The sequence below is a fragment of the Talpa occidentalis genome, unplaced genomic scaffold (genome assembly GCF_014898055.3).
Source record: "Talpa occidentalis isolate TD23 unplaced genomic scaffold, MPIMG_talOcc4v2.1 talOcc4.1195, whole genome shotgun sequence".
In the NCBI taxonomy this organism is placed as follows: Eukaryota; Metazoa; Chordata; class Mammalia; order Eulipotyphla; family Talpidae; genus Talpa; species Talpa occidentalis.
In genome coordinates, this window is record NW_023601207.1 from 1 (window position 1) to 22,029 (window position 22,029).

The 22,029-nt window shown below is 65.6% G+C and overlaps 1 pseudogene; it reads right to left on the minus strand.

Annotated features, from left to right (window-relative positions):
• Positions 1–19,716: 19,716 nt before the first annotated feature.
• On the minus strand, positions 19,717–21,674 carry LOC119239793 (sialic acid-binding Ig-like lectin 14; annotated as a pseudogene).
• Between the last annotated feature and the right edge of the window lie 355 nt (positions 21,675–22,029).

The following is a 22,029-nucleotide window of genomic DNA, read 5'->3' on the forward strand; positions in this document are numbered from 1 at the left end:
GGGAAGGGGAAGCAGGAGAGCTGGAGCCGCTGGGAGAGGGCAGAGCCGGCAGCACACCTGGTCCTGGGCCACGTCCCAGATGTGCTCGGAGGGCTGGGGTGCCCCCCCCCAAGTATCTTTCCCCCCAGAAACCAGATCCCGGCCCAGGTTCCATAACACAGACACCAGACGAGAGCAGCACCCAAGTCCTTGACAGAGAGGGCGCCCTGCTGCTGGTGAGACACCCCTTCCCTCTGCGTCTGCCACGCCCCTGCCCGCGCCCTGCGGAGCCGTGTTTGGAAAGCAAGGCTAGCTCGGAAAGGAAAGAATTCCAGGTTAGGAAAGATGGGCTCACCCGGTCAGGAAAAAGAAATGAGGCAGTGGGGAGAGCTGCCCAGGTGAGGGGCAGCAGGCGGAAGGAAGCGGCGGGTGGTGGGGCCCACCCGGGGAGGGGGTCAAGCATGTGCACGGGGAGCAGCCCGGAGCGCCGCAGTGGGTCAGATGGATGAGCAGAGAGAGCAGCGCTGCTCCCCCGCAGCGCCTGGGCGCCCTGGCCCCGGCTGGGGTGCTGGGGGACCGGGCCCTGGAGCTCGGCCTCACTGGGGTCCTTTCAGAGGGGGCGCAGCAACCCCAGGTAACGACGAAGCGCAGCACATCTTAGACCAACCCAGAGTGACAGGTCCTCGCCGCGCTGGCCCTGGCCCCTCGCCCAGAGGAGGAAACAGAGAGGGTCCTTCCCCGGCCGAGGTCGCCCAGCTTGGGAGCGAGTGACCCGGGACTCGAACCCCGGAGTCAGCCGGCGGGGGCCACGCGCTTTAACGTCCTCCCGCCAGCGTGCGGAGGTCCGGGAAGGGAGAGGAAAATAAGGGGAAAACAGCCCCCCCCCTCCTGCCTTGTTCTGGTCAAAGGAGGACCCCGGATGTTTCTTTCTGCGCCGAGATCTACCGGGGGTGGGCGCCTAGGCTGCGAGGGCATCACAATGTGTAGGGCAGACAGTCGGCCTGTCGGCCAGTGCATCCCCAAAGGTCCCTGCGGAAGGTCAAGGCGGCTAGGAGGAGTGGGGTGGGGAAGTGGGGTGCTGTTGCCCAGGCTGGGAGGCTGGCGTGTTCATGGGGGTGATGGGCTGCCCCCAATATGCTTAGGTCCTGCTCCTTGCTCCCCTCCGCCCACCCTTGTCACGGGGTGGGAGTGGGGGTGTTGCCTGCGCCCTTGCTTCCGAATGGGGAACAAGGAAAGGACTGCAGCAGGCAGGTGGAGGCTCGTCCTGGGGCCCCAGAGGAGAGCCAGGCCGAGCCGCCAGTCGTGGGAGTCTGGCCTCCTTTTCTGTTTTAATTTAAGCCCCTTCGTTTCATACCCTTACTGGAGTTTTGGAAGCATGGGCTTCCCCTGGCGTGCCGTCTCCAAAGCACCCCGCTGTCTTCCCCCGCAGCCCTCTGTGCTCCCCACCCGCGGGGCCTCTGTTCCTCACATAAGCAACACCAACCACCATTTGTCCTTCTCTGGCTTGGCCCGCGGAGTGTCACCCTCCAGCTCCGTCCACTTGGCCACAAGTGGCAGCTGTTCTGTCTCCATGTTCTCCTTTCGGGGTTAACCACCCAGGGGCATCCCTACCTGAGGCCCCAAAGGTAAAGGGTGGCTGGGGCTGTTTCCTGGCGAGACAGGCAGGGGGATGGACCAGTGTGGTTTTGGGGGAAGGAGCTACTGCATCCTGGGGGCGTCCCCTTTGCTCCCTTGAACTCAGTGAGTCTGGCACAGACCAGGTCTGCCCTGCGCCACCCCTCACCCGGTCACCTCCACCAGGCAGAGCAGGGAAAATCCACGGGGACCATGCGCTCAGTGGGGAAGCCTGGCGGCGCGGACAGACCAGACGAAAACCAGCGGCCCGCAGAACCTCGCTGCTGCCACCCCCCGCGCAAGGGGGAACCACTGAGAATTGAAGCCCATGGCCCAGTGCGCCCGGAGAGGAAGCGGCGATGTCACCAGCATGGAAACAAAGAAGACATTGTGTGCATCAGAGATTACACAATGCACATAAGAAATAATTTAACTGTGTCACCTATGTGCAAAGGAAGTGTGTGTGTGGCTGCGCAAAAAGCAGAAATACTCTGAAAAACAGAATCTGAAGATCCCCGCAGGTGGGGTTAAGAATAGGATGAACACAACGAAGGCTCTTTCATGAGCTGGAAGGGCGATTTGAAATGTCCCCTTGAAAATGAAAACGTTCAAAAAATGTTTAGCCGTGCATTTTGTGGAAAAGTCCAAAGACTAGAGAATGTCCCAGACGTTCATGATAACCCAGAATAAAGCTCAGATTCTAGAACAAGCATGGACGGCGCCAAAGGTGCAGGGAGGAGAGACGAAAAAAATCAAAGCAACCAACCTCTTTTTTACTGGTATCATTCAGAGACACACACTTTTAGGTGAAAAAGGAGAAACTGTGAAATGTTGGAACAAATGAAACCAAGTAAAAGGAAAAATTAAGATCAGAGCGGACCCCGGCATTGGTAATCACAAGAAGTGCAAATAGTGCTTTCAACAGAGGGTGTCAAATTGGAGTTTTAAAAACCTGGTTATGTCCTGCTTACAAAAATCACGGCTAACGCGTAAATGAATATGAGGGGAAAGCGTCTTACCAAGAAATGACAAATCTTCTGGGTCTCACCAAATAGTCTTACGCAGCATCAGAGGGACAGAGAGGAATCAAGGCACAGAAAGGACTTCTTGCCTGAGGGAGAAGACGTGCTCTCTGAGAAGAGACACTGCTCCTCAAATATATGGTTTTAATTTAAAAGTGCATCAGATATAAGGGGCAGTGAAAATTTGGCAAATATCCTAACACAGTTATCAGTAAGCCCCTCTCCAATATTGATATTTCGGGAAAGCCTATTAGTAAAGATCTGGATTAAACAATACAGTGAGCACACTCTTCCATCGGTCTATATTAGAATTAAAAAATAGAAAATATCCGTGCATCTGAAGCACTCAGGAAATGTTTACAAAAACCCACCACATGCCAGGCCACACGTCAAGTCTCAACAAATTTAAAAAATCAGTGTCATAAAAACTGTGTATTGTAAACAAAATGCCATTCAGTTAGAATTTAATGATGAAAACATGTCTAAAAGAATCACTACACAGCAGGGCTTCCCTGGTGGCCTAGGGGTTAAGTCTCTGTTGCCTGAGTTCGATCCCCAGAGACCTCTCCTGTCTCGCCTGCTGCTCCTCTCAGCAGTGTATTTCAGCGGATCCGCCTGTTCTGGCTCCCCACTCTCTCTGCTGAATCATTTCATCCCCTGCACCTCTGGCCTACAACCCAGTTCTTCTACACACACATACAAAAAAAAAAAATCCCCATACATATGGAGTTATTTTTCATTCCAAATAACTTAAGATTCCAAAAAGAAATCATGGAGGAGCTTGGAAAACACTTAAAACTGAATGGTATTAAAATGACACATGCCAGGGCCTCCCCTGGTAGCGCAGCGGTTGAGCACTGGGCTGCAAAGCTGCCCGCAGCCTCTGCAGCGCCGGTTCGATCCGCATTCACCGGCGAGGGTCCCACATGGCGCGCAGACCTCTCCTGCCGCCCGCTGCTCCCCTCAGCAGTGTATTTCATCAGTCTGCCTGTTCTGTTCCCTGCTCTGGCTCTGGTGAATTCTCTCACCCTCCCGGGCTTCTGACTGTACCCAGTGCTTGTATAAATAAGTAAATAAATCTTAAAAAAAAAAAAAAAAAAAGACACACGCCAAATTAAAATGGTGTTTTGAGACAAATATTTCCTTAAATACTTTTTTGATGGGGGCGGGGTGTTATGAGTGTATAAGCTAAGTTTTAAAGAAAGCTTCCAAAGCTTTGGAAAGTTAGTAAAAGAACACCAGACTAAGTCGTAGCGAGTAGAAGGAAGGTGATAAGAAAATGAGAGTAAAAATAAAAGAGAAAGTAAAAATAACAGAAAATAAACCACCCCCAGAGCTGGCTTTTTGAAATAATCATAAGAAACGCAATCAGGTAAAGAAAAAAAGAGAAGTCACAAATGACCACTGTCTGGAATGTAGAAGAGGAAGTATTTCTTCCTCTTCCTCTTCTTCCAGTGTAAAAGTGAGAGCTTTGGTCAAAACACTATAAAACTTCAGTGAAACTAGTAAATTCCTCGAAAAAAAAAAAGAAGAAAAAGCTCACAAAAGAACATATAAAATGACTGAATTCGACAAGAGGCACATCCAGACCAGACCCAGGTGGTTCTACAAGCGACACCAATGAATCACTGAAGAAGCAGGTCTTTCTGATTTTATCCCCTTTCTGCCAAGTAATGGAAAAAGCGGGAGTACCCCCAATTCCTCATGATCACCTCAAAACCCAAACAAGCCAAAGGCAGGGGGAGAAAGAAAGAGCAGGCCTGTGAGGACGTGTTCCCAGGGCGAGCAGGCCCGCCCAAGGATCCACCTTGCACCCTGACACGTCGCCCTCGGCACCCTGCACTGGCGGCCTTGTCGCCCTGGTGTGTCGCCCTGGCGTGTCGCCCTGGCGTGTCGCCCTGACACATCTACTCTCAGGGCCGCGGTGCCACCAACACTCAGTTGTTTCTCAGAGAAGCTAAAGTAGCTTCATATTAGGAAATCACCATGGTAACAGATTAGGAGGAAAAATCCCTCTCTGTGGTTACACTTGGGAAAGTTAACAGAAATTGATGATTAAAGAAGTTAGTCATGTAGTGAGAGAAAGAAGCGTCCTTGTCTTGGTGAAGGTTTTCTAGACCAGAAGTCAAAAAACAACAACAAAACCAACTTAAATGGCAGGACATTGAGTACATTGCCTCCTAAGCCAGGAGTAACAGAGACTGCGCAGAGGTAGCAGACACTGTGAGGTAAGAGAGACTGGGCAGGGGTAACAGAGACTGCCCATGGTCACCAGTGGCCAGGATGGGGGCCTGAGAACGGGGGAGTCCTGCAGAACAAAGGGCGCACCCCAAGGAGTGGAAGGAAGTGCCTTGGCAGGATGGGGAGAAATAAGCTGTTACTAATTTCGCAGAGGCGCAAGCATCTCATCTGAAATACCCGAAGATTCCAGGTGCCGCCCAAGTCCAGTCTGGTATTTTTTGAATGGAACGCAAACCTCTTAAAAATGCTCTGACAGGACCTCCCTGGTGGCACAGCGGGTTGAGCGCCGTGCTGTGAAGCTGTCCGCAGCCTCTGCGGCATAGGTTCGATTCCTGGCCGGCCAGGGAGCATTCCACATGGCGCGGCAGACCTCCCCTGCCTCGCCCGCTGCTCCCCTCAGCAGTGTATTGCAGTCAGTGCCTGTTCTGTTCCCCGCTCTGTCTCTGGTGGATCCTCTCACCCCCGCATCTCTGGCCCGTACCCCAGCTCTTGTATGCATAAATAAATCTTTTTAAAAATAAATAAAAATTGTAAAAATAAATAAAAATAAATTTAAAAAGGTTTTCCATAGAAATCAACAGTGGTTGCGCCTTCGCCTCATGCTCAGCAGGCGGAGGAAAGTCAGGAAACCTGTCTGTAGATGAGCAGAGGAGCAGCACCTCTGTGAAGTCTTTCCCTGCCACAGGGGAACATGTTTCCTAGAAACCATACTGGAGTACCCTTCTACCTGCAGGTCAGGAGAGACCTAGGGGCGCTCAAGAGGAAGGGGAAGTCGGGGCCGCGTTGCGCCACGAGGCAGAAGGCAGTTCCCCGAAGCCGCTTTGCGAAAGGAGAGGCTGCCCGCCAGGAGGGGGACAGGAGTGGGGGGTGAGGGGCTTACAACTCACAACCCAAGAGACTGCAAAAATGTGGACAGACAAGGGGTTCAACAGGACGGCAGCAACACTCGACAGGAAAACGGCTGCGGGAGGGGGGCCAAGCATTCCGGAGCCCCCATTCTCGCAGATAGCCGAGGGGCCTCCGGGCAGCGCCCCCAACAGAGGCGGGAACCCTGAGAGCCGGGAGGGCTGTGGGCCCCAGAACCTCACTCCAAAATGGGAGGGTGGAGGGGACCCCTCAATGCGAACCCCACACCCGGGACCCGGTCATTAAACCCTTAAGGATGCTAAGCAATGGCAGCACCAGCGAGGGGCCCCGGTGCTGACGGATCTGCGCTCAGTGGCGGATGACAGACGTGGACGTGGCTTTGCGCCGAGCCCCACTGTGTAGCCCCCTCACCCCATGGGCCGGGCGGCAGGCGTAGGTCGTCGCCACCCACCAAAGTGTTGGCTTGGCCAGCGGGTCCGCAGTGGCTCATGTTAGAATAAAAAGGCGCAGTGAGAGGGGTGGCTGCAGCTCTGCCAGCGGCGTGGCCACCACCGAGGCGCCTTGGGTGACTCCACTGTAACACGGGCCTGGCGCATAACCCGGGACGGGGGAGCGCGGGTGGCGCCTCTGTCCCCCAGGACCACAGAGAAGAGAGGGCGGAAGCGGGACGGGCAGCGAGGCCAGCACCCCATTCCGGGCCGGGGTGGACAGGGGGCTGCGGGCTGTGGAGGCCGAGGCCTGCGGTTGACCAGGGCCAGGACGTCTTTAGACGGGACTGGGGGGTCGGGCAAGACGGGCTGTTGGCAGGGGGGAGGGAGGGGCGTCGGGTGGCCGCCTCTGGTGCACAGGTCCCAGGAATAGGGGGAGCCTGTGTGGCGAGGGAGCCGCCCTGGGCTGGACCGCGGGGCGAGGCCGGAGGCCGAGTGCCCATCGGGCGACCCCAAGGACTTCAGATATCCGTGCAAGAGACGGCCTCGAGTCTGAGCAGCGCGCGTGTCCACCCCGGGGCCCAGGACTCCCCGCGGCCAGGGCTGGGGCGGGAGGGCTTCCGGGAGGGGGGGGGAGAGCAGGTGTCTGCCTCACGGCCGGGAGGCGCGGGTTTGGGAAAGGCCCAGCGTGGCCTCTTCCGGCCCCGGCGTGAGGAAGCCCAGGCCACTCACCCAGGCCACAGTGCCCATGACGGGCTCCTCGTCGTCCCGGGCCGCCAGCCTCCCTCGGTCCTTGCGGGCCTTGGCTCTGCGGGAGGAGAGCAGCGCTGTGGCCAGGCGGCCCCGCGGCCGGGGGGCAGAGCCCAGGCCTGAGACCCGACGGGGACGTCCCGACGCGCACGTGAGTCACCCCGACAGCCCCGCAGCCTGAGATGCGCTGCCCTCGCTCGAGACCCCCGCCCTGGGGGGGCGGTGATGGCCGACAGGGACGGCCCCTCTCTCTGCCCCCGCGCCTTGAGGCCCAGACACGGGCCAGCCGGCAGGGCTCATTCAGGAAGCGGGAGGAGGCTGAGGCGGCTGCGGCGGGCCCGGGCCTGGGCACGCGGGGAAGTGGCGGGTTCGGCCGCGAGGCCCCGAGGAGACCCTTGTAAGCACGGCCCCGGGGAGACACAGGGGGCCAGGGTTGGGGGCCGGATGGCGATGGAGCGCCGTGTTCCCGCTGCGTGTCGGGTCCATGCAAACCTTCTGGGGGACACAACTGGGGAGACCGTGGAGGCCAGTGCAGGGCCCACCCCCAGCGAGTGGAGCCCCTCAGGCCCGCGGCTCCCACCTCAGGCCCGGCGCGGCGCCGCTTACATGCCGTAGACGAGGAGGCACAGGCCCAGCGACAGCACCGCCATGGCCCCGGCGCCGCCCAGCGCTCCCTGGACCAGCGCCGCCCAGGGGGCCTCCGGCTTCCCTGCAGAGAGAGGGGGGCCGGCTCCCTCAGCCCTCCCGCCCCTCTGGACCCGCCCCAGGGCTTGTTCAGGCCCCAGCTGAGTCCCCCCCTCCTCCCAGACTCTCCCCTCCTCCCAAAGCCTCCTCGGTTCTGTATAACTTTCTCCTGAACCCCACAGTGGCCCCCACCTGGCAGCAGCAGGAGGACGGCCCTCGAGGTCCCTTGATCATTCCTGGCCTCGCAGCTGAGTGTGAGGTCAGAGCTGAGCCCCCCGCTGAGGCGCAGGGAGCTGTTGGCCCAGAGCCCCGAGGGGCTGAAGGTGACCTCCACGGAGGCGTTGCTGCTGTTCCCCTCCAGCAGCCGCTCCCCCAGCCGCCAGCGCAGGGAGGGGGCCGGCCAGGCTCGGGCGGAGCAGCGGCAGAGCAGACCCTCATCCTCCAGGGAGCAGGAGGGGTCCAGCAGCTGCGGGGGGTCTGTGAGGAAGTGGGGCCCGTCAGGGGTGCCTTCCCTCCCCAGGACCCAGGGGTCCCCACCCCCGCTCACATTGCACACGCAGGCTCAGGGAGACGTGCTGGGAGCCCAGGGGGTGCTGGGCCAGGCAGGTGAGCTCCCCTTCTTCTGGGGTCCCTGTGGGAGGAAGCTCCAGGGTTGTAGAATTGGAGATGCGGGTGGTGTTCAGACACGGGGACCCCCGGAACCAGCTCAGGCTAGCAGGGGGGTTGCTGGGGGCCTCACAGACCAGGCGCAGGGACTGGCACTTCGGGATGGGAATGGAGGAGGCGTTTTCCAGGATCCTAAAGGCTTCGGGGGAGAAATGGGAGCGGGGTAGGGAGAGAGAGGGAGAAGGTGCTTCCTGACACACACACACCACCCCCGCCGGAAGCAGCACTGGGCCCCGCAACCAGGTGTCAATCCAGACACCAGCCTCCCCTGGGCCCGGTGGGGCGGCCCGCGTGAGCGAGCTCGGGCCTACCTGAGCCGTTGCCGTGGGCGATGCTGACGGTGACCGTCTGCGGGGCGTCTGGGCAGAGAGGGGGCACTCAGGCCTCAGGAGGCTCCGCGGCTCCCGGAGGTGGGGGAGCAGGGTGGGGGTGGCTGTCCTGAGGCCCAGCCCCCTGGAACCCCCAAGTCAGCCCCTTGCACTCAGTGTCTGCTCCGGGCCCTCACACACGCACGGGCACACCCCCACCCGCCCGCGAGCCCACGCACAGGCCACGTCGAGCCGGACGGTCCTCTCTGTGCCGGCTCCCGGCCCAGGCAGCGCCACCCGGCAGGTGAGGAGGGAGCCGTGGTCCTGGGGCCTCGGGGTGAGGGTGAGCTCTGGGGACCGGAGTTTGTTGGGGTCCATCGAGGCGAGAGCCTCCCCCGCCCAGGAGAAGCTGAGACTGTGCCCCTCGCAGAGTCCCGGCAGGTGGCAGGCCAGCTTCACGGGGCGCCCCGCGCGCAGGGGTTCCCCAAAGTGGATGTCGGGTTCCTCTGTCAGTGCTGAACAGGGAAGGGGAACCAGAAGGTGACCCGGGGAGCCGGTGCCCAGCCCCAGTCCCCAGATCCTGCTCTGGCCCCCGCCCCAGCCAGACCCAGGGTCAGCTGCTGTCCCGTAGGTCCCCCCCCCGAGAGCCCGGGGCTGGCCTGCCTGTCACTTCCAGGTGCAGCTTGCTGTTCTTGTAGCTGTATGGGTTCCCTGCTCTGAACACGCGCAGGTAGTAGGCGCCCGCGTCTGTCCTCCTGGCGTGTCTGATGCTCAGGGAGCAGTTGTTGGCGCCGGGGTCCCCGGGGAGGAGGAACCGGCCCCTGGTCTCCGCCCTCACTGCTCTGGTTGGGTGGTTGGTGGCCACAGGGGCATCCCATTCACTGTCCCCAGCTCGGAACCAGTGCATGTAGGTTGTCTCCGCGGGGCTCGCCCGGTGCCACGAGTGCCGGAAGGAGCAGGGCAGGAAGATGCACAGCCCCTCCTGCGTCCTCACGTTCCTCTGCATTTGGACCTCGAACCCTGAGCTCTCCTGGGGGGATCCTGCGGGGACACAGAGTCTCAGCTGCTGCTCCACGCCCCACCCGCCCGCCCCCCTCACCCCACTCACCCCCCGGCAGCAGGGGCAGCAGCAGCAGCAGCACCTCTGAGGGCAGGAGCCCCATGTCTGCCTGTGCCAGGGCCCAGCACGCGGAAGCCGCTGTCAGGAGGGAAGCGCCCTGGAGGGGTGGGGCCGGCAACCCCGCAGGAACCTGCTGTGGGAGCCCCAGCCCTGGAGGAAGGGGAACTTGGACACCAAGGTGGGGGGCTGGGATCACTGCCCATTGCCTGCTCCCGAACCCCACCTCCCCGCCTTCTCACACACCCCCCCCTACAGGTGCTGCCTCTCTCAGCAGGGCTACCAGGGAGGCCCGGGCACCACTGTCCGCCCACCCGCCCCACACTGTCGCCCTGAGGCGGGAGAAACCCTGGAGGCTGCAGACAGGAAGCGGCCCTGGGGCCACGAGGGGACATTTCTCCATCATCTGCGCCCAGAGCCGGTCCCCCGGGGGCGCCGCCCCCTCAGGGACCCGCCCTCCCTAGAGAATGTGCTGAAAGTTCCACTGGGGGAGAATCCACCAGCCGGGTCGGAGGTCACGGAGCTGAGGGAGAGCCCAGACTGGGTGTGCCGACTTGGGGGGCAGCGGGGTGCAGAGGAAGCTACCGCGGTGTTGCCCTGAGCCTCGGCCCTGCAGGAGACAGAGCGCAGAATGTTCCGGGCCCCGTGACAGTGGGCAGGCGACTCAGCCCCGGGAACAGGCAGCTGGAGGGAGCTGGGCGCCCTGGGTGGGGAGGGGCCTGTCTGCGGGAGCACCCCGAGCTGAGAGGACCGTCCCTCCCGCTGGCCCCAGTGAGGGTGTTCTGGGAAACACTGCTGTGTGCGCCGGAGGCGGCCGAGGCTGCTTTCCTCGTGGGGGCGCTGTCAGCTGCAGGGACAGGCAGGGCTCGCCCGGGGCTCTCCTGCGCCGCGCTGGGGCGGCCTGGGCGACTCTGTCATGGGTGGGCGTGGGACACGCAGGTCCCCGCGGGGGGGTCTGGGGGGTGGGAGGGTGTGCCGGCCCTTGGGACTCAGCGGGGGGCGGGGAGAGGAGCTGGGGCTACGAGGCTGCTCCGGGACGTGGCTCCTGGTCGGGCAGGGCTGGGGCCTGTTTCTTGCTCCCGAGCCAAAGCCGGGAGGAAGGTTCTCCCCGGAGAAGACACGCGCAGACGCCGCGTTAGCCCTGGGCCCGGCAGCGCCAGGGCCGTGGTGATGTCGTCTTGTAGTCGCTGGGTTTGGAGCGCGGGGTCCGTGGGGTCCCGCTGGGAAAGGGGTCCCCCGAGCCCCCCGTTTCTGCGGCTCACGGGGCGTTCCCAGGCGAGTTTCCCAGCAGGCAGAGACTTCAGTTATATTTCAAGAGCAGGTTTAGGGCCTCCCCGGTGGCGCAGGTGGTCGAGCGCCGCCCTGTGGAGCTGTCCGCAGCCTCTGCAGCGCGGGTTTGATCCCCGCAGGCCCGGGAGCTACCCCCGTGCCATGCAGACCCCTCCTGTCTCCCCGCTGCTCCCTCAGCAGTGTATTTCACTCAATCTGCCTGTTCTGCTCCCCGCTCTGTCTCTGGTGGATCCTCTCACCCTCCCGCGCCTCTGGCCTGTGCCCTGGTTCTTGTGTAAATAAATAAATCTTCTTGCATGAATGAATGAATGAATGAATGAATGAATGAATAAGGGGCAGGTGTGTTAGGGGCAGGGCCAGAAGAGTGACAGACACTCGCGGAGACCCCAGTGGGCGGGAGGAGCGGCCCGGAAGGGACAGGGTCGCCGAGAGGCCGGCGAGGTCGCAGCGGGCGGCCTGAGGAGAGCGGCCTCCGCGGAGGGTCCGTGAGGAGCAGCCCCGGCAGGGGCAGGGCCGGGGCAGGCAGGCGGCCGCTGCCCTGGGGGAGAGCGGTGTGAGGAGAGGCCCCGCACGGGCACGGGCACGGGGGGCGGAGGGGCGGCGGCCCGAGGCCGGCGGAGACGGCAGGACACGGTCCTCTCCTCCCTGGGGGCCGCGCCCCCGTGGAGAGGCTGCTGGGGGCTGATGTCGGCGACGGGGACGCTGGAAAGGGACCCGATCCCGGGGGGGACTCGTCTTCATGTCCGTCCCCTCGGCCGTGCCTGCCCTGCCGCCCTGAGCCCGCGGGGCCTCCAGCCTTGAGGTCGGGCGCTGGCACCTGAGGGTCTTGGTGTCTCCAGCCGGGTTAGTGTCGCGTGGGTCCCCTCGACCCACCTCCCGCGTGAGGGGGTTCTGGTCCTGGGCACCTCCTTTCCCGTTGTTCCACGCTTGTCCTCCCTCCCGTGGCATCAAGTGCATTGACCGTGGTGCTGCCCCCAGGCTCTCCCCAGCTCCTATTCCATGAGTGAAGCCGCCCCCAGTAATACACCCCTGATTCCTCCTCCCCAGCCCCGCCCCGCGGGCGCCCTCTGGGCTCTGCTCCGACTCCGGCTCCCCCTGGGGGGCCGCAGCCTCTGCCTGCTCTGGCCCAGACCTGGTCCCCGGGCTCCCGGCCCAGCGTTGCTGTCTCCCCAGTCCCCGCAGGTCGTCGCGTCCTCTCCCCGCGCGGGCTCCTCCTGCCTCTGGGGCTCGGGTCCCCGACAGCAGGACGCGCGACGTGGACAGAAGGACACGTGCAGCCCGGGGCCGCGCAGCGAGGCCGCCTCGCAGACGGCGGGGCCGGAGATGGCGGCCCGGAGGGGCTGGAGTCTCTGTCCCCACGTTCCTGCGGTGGAGCCGGCCGGGCAGGCGGGCCCTGCGCGCGGGTCTGGCCCGGCTGTGAACGCGGGTGTGCGCCGCCCCCGGGGACGCTGTTCCGCCTGCGCGCGCGCACCCCAGTCATGCGGGTCGCGCCGTGTCCCCCCGCGTGGGTTCTGAGCACCTGCCGCTGTTCTGCACCCCAGCCCCACCGCCCCGCAGGGCTGAGTGCCCCCCCAGTCATATTGGGGGGCCTGCAGGTGACCCCCTGAGTAGGAGACACCGGAGGAAAGGGGAGCCCTGAGTGGACGCCACCGACAGCCACGTCCGCGGATGGGCTGGAGACACACTCAGGTGCTGTCCAGGCGGACCCGTACGGGAGGGTGAGGCTCAGGGTCACGGGAGGGTGAGGCTCTCAGGGTGGCGGATGGGTGAGCAGAGCAAGGGATGGAGGGAGGAGCAGGGGATGGAGGGAGGAGCAGGGGATAAGGGAGGAGCAGGGGATGGAGGGAGGAGCAGGGGATGGAGGGAGGAGCAGGGGATGGAGGGAGGAGCAGGGGATGGAGGGAGGAGCAGGAGATGGAGGGAGGAGCAGGAGATGGAGGGAGGAGCAGGGGATGGAGGGAGGAGCAGGGGATGGAGGGAGGAGCAGGGGATGGAGGGAGGAGCAGGGGATGGAGGGAGGAGCAGGGGATGGAGGGAGGAGCAGGGGATGGAGGGAGGAGCAGGGATGGCTGGCAGGAGCTGAGGACCAGCTCGTGGTGTTAGGGCAGGTGGGGAGCACAGCGGCCCGGGGCGTGTCCGTGGAGAGGGGGTTCGTCAGGACCTGTGGCCTCTTATGCTTTGGTTTATTGGAGCTTGCTGTGGGGAGTCCCCCCCCCCCAGGACCAGCCCGTCCCCGGAGAGAACAGAGGAGGAGGCTCTCGCCTGCACAGCCCTCAGCCCTGCCCGCCTGCCCACCCCCTCTGTCTCCCTCACCCCCCACCGCCCCTCTCCCCCGCCTCCCCCACCCCGGTGCACCCGAGGCCGCGCGGACCCCGAGCCGGTGCGGGGAGCAGCTGGACCCTGAAACGCTCCGTTTTCCGGGCGTGCCTTTCCCCGTCACAGCTCTGACCTAAGCTCCCCCGTCAGCTTCTGCCCTCCAGCAACCTGGAGCTCCCGAGGAGGGCGTGGAGTGACCCCCGCCTTCTCGGGGACCCCAAGTCGAGATGTGTCCTCCGTGACTTCACCCGGGAGGTCGTCCAGTCACCCCCATGAACGATGTCCGGGGTGCACAGGCAGGGTTGAGCTGGAAGGTTTTGGGGAGAAGCTGGCACGGCGCCCCCTCTTCACTCTGCGTTCCAGGTCTGCAGCTCCGTTCTGTGTGCACTGGGGGTGGGCGAGGCTCCACTGGGCCCCAGGGCGTCACCCTCAGGTGCCCCCGCACCTGCCGAGACAGCGCGGGGTGAGCGTCGCCACCGCAGCTCCAGGTGGGGGCAGGGGAGCCCCCCGGGCCGTCAGCCAGTGAGCGGGCTCCGGAGCGCCAGGCGGGCACCTGGTGTAGTAGAGCCAGGTGAGGCCGTAGGTGAGGAGGAAGCCGGCCCCCATGAGGGCCCCGCGGATCAGGGTGAGCACCAGCGGCCAGGAGCCTCGCGGCTCCTCAGGGTCACAGCTGCAGTCACCGGGGCTCCCTGCGGGAGGGGGGGACGCTGAGTCCAGGCCGGGGGCCTCTCCCGCCCCGCCCTGGCCCCTGCCCAGCCCCGGAGCGTTCTGCACAGAGAGGCTGAAGGAGACGTGCTGGGAGCCCAGGGGGTGCTGGGCCAGGCAGGTGAGCGCCCCTCCGGCCCCGGCCCCCACGCGGGGCAGCTCCAGGACGCCCGGGGCTGAGGATCCCGAGGGGCTCAGGGCTCTCCCCTCCCGGAACCAGCTCAGGCTGGCAGGGGGGTTGCTGGGGGCCTCACAGACCAGGTGCAGGGACTGGCCCTCCGGGACGGGCACGGAGGAGGCGTTTTGCGGGTTCCTGAAGGCTTTGGGGTAGAAAAGGGAGTGGGGGGCGGCCGAGGGAAGGGGGGTCGTGACACACACCCCCTGGAGGCATCTCTGGGTCCTGCCCTCCACATCAGGCCAGACACCCGCCTCCCGCTGTGCCGGCGGCCCCTGCAAGCGAGCGAGCTCGGGCCTACCTGAGCCGTTGCCGTGGGCGATGCTGACGGTGACCGTCTGCGGGGCGTCTGGGCAGAGAGGGGGCACTCAGGCCTCAGGAGGCTCTGCGGCTCCCGGAGGTGGGGGAGCAGGGTGGGGGTGGCTGTCCTGAGGCCCAGCCCCCCTGGAACCCCCAAGTCAGCCCCTTGCACTCAGTGTCTGCTCCGGGCCCTCACACACGCACGGGCACACCCCCACCCGCCCGCGAGCCCACGCACAGGCCACGTCGAGCCGGACGGTCCTCTCTGTGCCGGCTCCCGGCCCAGGCGGCGCCACCCGGCAGGTGAGGAGGGAGCCGTGGTCCTGGGGCCTCGGGGTGAGGGTGAGCTCTGGGGACCGGAGTTTGTTGAGGTCCATCGAGGCGAGAGCCTCCCCCGCCCAGGAGAAGCTGAGACTGTGCCCCTCGCAGAGTCCCGGCAGGCGGCAGGCCAGCTTCGCGGGGTGCCCCGAGCGCAGGGGTTCCCCAAAGTGGATGTCAGGTTTCTGTGTCAGCGCTGAGCAGGGAAGGGGACCCAGAAGGTGACCCGGGGAGCCGGTGCCCGGCCCCAGTCCCCAGATCCTGCTCTGGCCCCCGCCCCAGCCGAGACCCAGGGTCAGCTGCTGTCCTGTAGGCCCCCCCCCCTCCCGAGAGCCCGGGGCTGGCCTGCCTGTCACTTCCAGGTGCAGCTTGCTGTTCTTGTAGCTGTATGGGTTCCCTGCTCTCTCCACGCGCAGGTAGTAGGCGCCCGCGTCTGTCCTCCTGGCGTGTCTGATGCTCAGGGAGCAGTTGTTGGCGCCGGGGTCCCCGGGGAGGAGGAACCGGCCCCTGGTCTCCGCCCTCACTGCTCTGGTTGGGTGGTTGGTGGCCACCACAGGGGCATCCCATTCACTGTCCCCAGCTCGGAACCAGTGCATGTAGGTTGTTGCCTCGGGGCTCGCCCGCTGCCCCGAGTGCCGGAAGAAGCAGGGCAGGAAGACGCACAGCCCCTCCTGCGTCCTCACGTTCCTCTGCATTTGGACCTCGAACCCTGAGCTCTCCTGGGGGATCCTGCGGGGACACAGAGTCTCAGCTGCTGCTCCACGCCCCACCCGCCCCCCCTCACCCCACTCACCCCCCGGCAGCAGGGGCAGCAGCAGCAGCAGCAGCTCCGAGGGCAGGAGCCCCATGTCTGCCTGTGCCAGGCAGGAACTGCTGTCAGGAGGGAAGCGCCCAGGAGGGGTGGGGCCGGCAACCCCGCAGGAAGCCAGGGTGGGAGCCCCAGCCCTGGAGAAAGGGGAACTTGGACACCAAGTGTGGGGGCTGGGATCACTGCCCATTGCCTGCTCCCGAACTCTCCACCTCCCCGGCCTTCTCACACACACACCCCCCCCCCCCCACAGGTGCTGCATCTCTCAGCAGGGCTGCCAGGGAGGCCCGGGCACCACTGTCTGCCCACCCGCCCCACACTGTCGCCCTGAGGCGGGAGAAACCCTGGAGGCTGCAGACAGGAAGCGGCCCTGGGGCCACGAGGGGACATTTCCCCATCACTGCGCCCAGACCTGGGCCACCCCGGGGCGCTGCCCCCTCAGGGACCCGCCCTCCCTAGAGAATGTGCTGAAAGTTCCACTGGGGGAGAATCCACCAGCCGGGTCGGAGGTCACGGAGCTGAGGGAGAGCCCAGACTGGGTGTGCCGACTTGGGGGCAGCGGGTGCAGAGGAAGCTACCGCGGTGTTGCCCTGAGCCTCGGCCCTGCAGGAGACAGAGCGCAGAATGTTCCGGGCCCCGTGACAGTGGGCAGGCGACTCAGCCCCGGGAACAGGCAGCTGGAGGGAGCTGGGCGCCCTGGGTGGGGAGGGGCCTGTCTGCGGGAGCACCCCGAGCTGAGAGGACCGTCCCTCCCGCTGGCCCCAGTGAGGGTGTTCTGGGAAACACTGCTGTGTGCGCCGGAGGCGGCCGAGGCTGCTTTCCTCGTGGGGGCGCTGTCAGCTGCAGGGACAGGCAGGGCTGGCCTGGGGCTCCACAGCTCTGCACGGGGGCGGCCTGGGCGTCTCTGTCATGGCTGAGCATGGGATGCGCAGGTCCCTGCTGTGCCTCTGCCTCGGGGGCTCGGCCGTGGGCTCCGGGATCCACCCGCCCTGATGACACCGGGGCCCAGCTCGGCGTGAAGTACGAGGGCGGGACAGGGGTGAGGTCCGCAGCCTGGGGCCCAGCGTGGGGGGGGTCTGGGGGGGGGAGGCTGTGCGGGCCCTTGGGACTCAGCGGGGGGCGGGGAGAGAGCTGGGGCTGCGAGGCTGCTCCGGGACGGACGTGGCTCCTGGTCGGGCAGGGCTGGGGCCTGTTTCTTGCTCCCGAGCCAAAGCCGGGAGGAAGGTTCTCCCCGGAGAAGACACGCGCAGACGCCGCGTTAGCCCTGGGCCCGGCAGCGCCAGGGCTGTGGTGATGTCGTCTTGGAGGCGCTGGGTTTGGAGCGCGGGGTCCGTGGGGTCCCGCTGGGAAAGGGTCCCCAGAACCCCCTTTCTGCGGCTCGCGGGGCGTTCCCAGGCGAGTTTCCCAGCAGGCAGAGACTTCAGTTATATTTCAAGAGCAGGTTTAGGGCCTCCCCGGTGGCGCAGGTGGTTGAGCGCAGCCCTGTGGAGCTGTCCGCAGCCTCTGCAGCGCGGGTTTGATCCCCGCAGGCCCGGGAGCTACCCACGTGCCGTGCAGACCCCTCCTGTCTCCCCGCTGCTCCCTCAGCAGTGTACTTCGTCAGTCTGCCTGTTGTGCTCCCCGCTCTGTCTCTGGTGGATCCTCTCACCCTCCCGCGCCTCTGGCCTGTGCCCTGGTTCTTGTGTAAATAAATAAATCTTCTTGCATGAATGAATGAATGAATGGAATGAATAAGGGCAGGTGTGTTTAGGGGCAGGGCCAGAAGAGTGACAGACACTCGCGGAGACCCCAGCGGGCGGGAGGAGCGGCCCGGAAGGGACAGGGTCGCCGAGAGGCCGGCGAGGTCGCCGCGGGCGGCCTGAGGAGAGCGGCCTCCGCGGAGGGTCCGTGAGGAGCAGCCCCGGCAGGGGCAGGGCCCGGGCAGGCAGGCGGCCGTTGCCCTGGGGGAGAGCGGGGGTGATGAGGCCCCGCACGGGCACGGGGGGCGGAGGGGCGGCGGCCCGAGGCCGGCGGAGACGGCAGGACACGGTCCTCTCCTCCCTGGGGGTCGCGCCCCCGTGGAGAGGCTGCTGGGGGCTGATGTCGGCGACGGGGACGCTGGAAAGGGACCCGATCCCGGGGGGGACTCGTCTTCATGTCTGTCCCCTCGGCCGTGCCCGCCCTGCCGCCCTGAGCCCGCGGGGCCTCCAGCCTTGAGGTCGGGCGCTGGCACCTGAGGGTCTTGGTGTCTCCAGCCGGGTTAGTGTCACGTGGGTCCCCTCGACCCACCTCCCGCGTGAGGGGGTTCTGGTCCTGGGCACCTCCTTTCCCGTTGTTCCACGCTTGTCCTCCATCCAGTGGCATCAAGTGCATTGACCGTGGTGCTGCCCCCAGGCTCTCCCAAACTCCTGTTCCATGAGTGAAGCCGCCCCCAGTAATACACCCCCGAATCCTCCTCCCCAGCCCCGCCCCGCGGGCGCCCTCTGGGCTCTGCTCCGACTCCGGCTCCCCCTGGGGGGCCGCAGCCTCTGCCTGCTCTGGCCCAGACCTGGTCCCAGGGCTCCGGCCCAGCGTTGCTGTCTCCCCAGTCCCCGCAGGTCGTCGCATCCTCTCCCCGCGCGGGCTCCTCCTGCCTCTGGGGCTCGGGTCCCCGACAGCAGGACGCGCGACGTGGACAGAAGGACACGTGCAGCCCGGGGCCGCGCAGCGAGGCCGCCTCGCAGACGGCGGGGCCGGAGATGGCGGCCCGGAGGGCTGGAGTCTCTGTCCCACGTTCCTGCGGTGGAGCCGGCCGGGCAGGCGGGCCCTGCGCGCGGGTCTGGCCCGGCTGTGAACGCGGGTGTGCGCCGCCCCCGGGGACGCTGTTCCGCCTGCGCGCGCGCACCCCAGTCATGCGGGTCGCGCCGTGTCCCCCCGCGTGGGTTCTGAGCACCTGCCGCTGTTCTGCACCCCAGCCCCACCGACCCGCAGGGCTGAGTGCCCCCCACAGTCATGTTGGGGGGCCTGCAGGTGACCCCCTGAGTAGGAGACACACCCGAGGAAAGGGGAGCCCTGAGCGGACGCCACCGACAGCCACGTCCGCGGATGGGCTGGAGACACACTCAGGTGCTGTCCAGGCAGCCCGGGACGGGAGGGTGAGGCTCAGGGTCACGGGAGGGTGAGGCTCTCAGGGTGGCGGATGGGTGAGCAGAGCAAGGGATGGAGCCTGAGGAGCAGGGATGGAGGGAGGAGCAGGGATGGAGGGAGGAGCCAGGGATGGAGGGAGGAGCAGGAGATGGAGGGAGAGCAGGGGATGGAGGGAGGAGCCAGGGATGGAGGGGAGCAGGGGATGGAGGGAGGAGCAGAAGATGGAGGGAGGAGCAGGGGATGGAGGGAGGAGCAGGGGATGGAGGGAGGAGCAGGGGATGGAGGGAGGAGCAGGGATGGAGGGAGGAGCAGGGGATGGAGGGAGGAGCAGGGATGGCTGGCAGGAGCTGAGGACCAGCACGGGTGTTCGGGCAGGTGGGGAGCACAGCGGCCCGGGGCGTGTCCGTGGAGAGGGGTTCGTCAGGACCTGTGGCCTCTTATGCTTTGGTTTATTGGAGCTTGCTGTGGGGAGTCCCCCCCCCCAGGACCAGCCCGTCCCCGGAGAGAACAGAGGAGGAGGCTCTCGCCTGCACAGCCCTCAGCCCTGCCCGCCTGCCCTCTCCCTCTGTCACCCTCACCCCCCACCCCCCACCGCCCCTCTCCCCCCCGCCTCCCCCACCCCAGTGCACCCGAGGCCGCGGCGGACCCCGAGCCGGTGCGGGGAGCAGCTGGACCCTGAAACGCTCCGTTTTCCGGGCGTGCCTTTCCCCGTCACAGCTCTGACCTAAGCTCCCCCCGTCAGCTTCTGCCCTCCAGCAACCTGGAGCTCCCGAGGAGGGCGTGGAGTGACCCCCGCCTTCTCGGGGACCCCAAGTCGAGATGTGTCCTCCGTGACTTCACCCGGGAGGTCGTCCAGTCACCCCCCCATGAACGATGTCCGGGGTGCACAGGCAGGGTTGAGCTGGAAGGTTTTGGGGAGAAGCTGGCACGGCGCCCCCTCTTCACTCTGCGTTCCAGGTCTGCAGCTCCGTTCTGTGTGCACTGGGGGTGGGCGAGGCTCCACTGGGCCCCAGGGCGTCACCCTCAGGTGCCCCCGCACCTGCCGAGACAGCGCGGGGTGAGCGTCGCCACCGCAGCTCCAGGTGGGGGCAGGGGAGCCCCCCGGGCCGTCAGCCAGTGAGCGGGCTCCGGAGCGCCAGGCGGGCACCTGGTGTAGTAGAGCCAGGTGAGGCCGTAGGTGAGGAGGAGCCGGCCCCATGAGGGCCCCGCGGATCAGGGTGAGCACCAGCGGCCAGGAGCCTCGCGGCTCCTCAGGGTCACAGCTGCAGTCACCGGGGCTCCCTGCGGGAGGGGGGGACGCTGAGTCCAGGCCGGGGCCTCTCCCGCCCCGCCATGGCCCCTGCCCAGCCCCGGAGCGTTCTGCACAGAGAGGCTGAAGGAGACGTGGTGGGAGCCCAGGGGGTGCTGGGCCAGGCAGGTGAGCACCCCTCCGGCCCCGGCCCCCACGCGGGGCAGCTCCAGGACGCCCGGGGCTGAGGATCCCGAGGGGCTCAGGCTCTCCCCTCCCGGAACCACCTCAGGCTGGCAGGGGGGTTGCTGGGGGCCTCACAGACCAGGTGCAGGGACTGGCCCTCCGGGACGGGCACGGAGGAGGCGTTTTGCGGGGTTCCTGAAGGCTTTGGGGTAGAAAGGGAGTGGGGGGCGGCCGAGGGAAGGGGGGTGCGACACACACTGCCTGGAGGCATCTCTGGGTCCTGCCCTCCACATCAGGCCAGACACCCGCCTCCCACTGTGCCGGGGCCCCTGCAAGCGAGCGAGCTCGGGCCTACCTGAGCCGTTGCCGTGGGCGATGCTGACGGTGACGAGACCGCGGGGGCGTCTGGGCAGAGAGGGGGCACTCAGGCCTCAGGGGGCTCAGCAGCTCCCAGAGGTGGGGGGAGCAGGGTGGGGGTGGCTGTCCTGAGGAGCCCAGCCCCCTGGAACCCCCCAGGTCAGCCCCTTGCACTCAGTGTCTGCTCCGGCCCTCACACACGCACGGGCACACCCCCACCCGCCCGCGAGCCCACGCACAGGCCACGTCGAGCCGGACGGTCCTCTCTGTGCCGGCTCCCGGCCCAGGCGGGCCCACCCGGCAGGTGAGGAGGGAGCCGTGGTCCTGGGCCTCGGGGTGAGGGTGAGCTCTGGGGACCGGAGTTTGTTGGGGTCCATCGAGGCGAGAGCCTCCCCCGCCCAGGAGAAGCTGAGACTGTGCCCCTCGCAGAGTCCCGGCAGGCGGCAGGCCAGCTTCACGGGGCGCCCCGCGCGCAGGGGCTCCCCAAAGTGGATGTCGGGTTTCTGTGTCAGCGCTGAGCAGGGAAGGGACCCAGAGGTGACCCCTGGGAGCCGGTGCCCGGCCCCAGTCCCCAGATCCTGCTCTGGCCCCCGCCCCAGCCCCAGCCGAGACCCAGGGTCAGCTGCCCTCCTGTATGGTCCCCCCCCGCCGAGAGCCCGGGGGTCTTGGGGTCCTACCTGTTACATCCAGTTGCAGCTTTGTTTTCTGAAGCTGTATGTGTCATGTCCTGTCTCCACCTGCAGGTAGTAGGTGCCCGCGTCTGCCCTCCTGGCGGGTCTGATGCTCAGGGAGCAGTTGTTGGCGCCGGGGTCCCCCGGCAGGAGGAATCGATCCCTGGTCTCCGCCCTCACTGGTCTCCATCTGTCGCTTGTTGCCACAGGAGCATCGTATTCTCTGTCCCCGTCCCGGAACCAGTAGATGTGGGTGTAGGAATCCCCTGGGGTTCCGGGGGAAGGAGAAGGAGCAGGACACAGAGACACAGTCCCCCTCCTGCACCCGCACGAAGCTCTGCACTCGAAGCTCGAACCCCGGGTCTCCTGGGGGGGCCCTGGGGGACACGAGGCTCAGCTGCTGCTCCAGCCCCCACCCAGACCCACCCCCCACCCCACTCACCCCCCTCTCCCCGTAGCAGGGGCAGCAGCAGCAGCAGGGCCGAGGGCAGAGCCCCATGTCTGCCTGCTCCAGGCCAGGGCCCAGCACGCAGGAGCCACTGCAGGGGGGACGGGCCCAGGAGGGCCGAGACCTGGCAGCCCCACTAAGGGGAAACTGGACCCTTGGCTGCCCCAGTGGGTGGGGCTGATGGTCGCCTGCCCCTCGGCCATCACGTGTCCCAGGCTGAGTGTGGCACCCCCAGAGGGGCCGAGGCTGGCAGCGTGAATGCGGAAGGGATGACCGTCCAGACGTGGGCAGCCCCACGGCACCCGGTGCTCACGCGCTTGTTCTGACCCCCAACTCTGGTGGGGGCGGACGGGGGCTCCGAGGCCGCTGGCCAGCACGTTCTGAGTCGCGGAGGGGGTGGGCTGGCGTGGGGGAGCCAGACACGCGAAGGCATGAGCGGTGGCGGG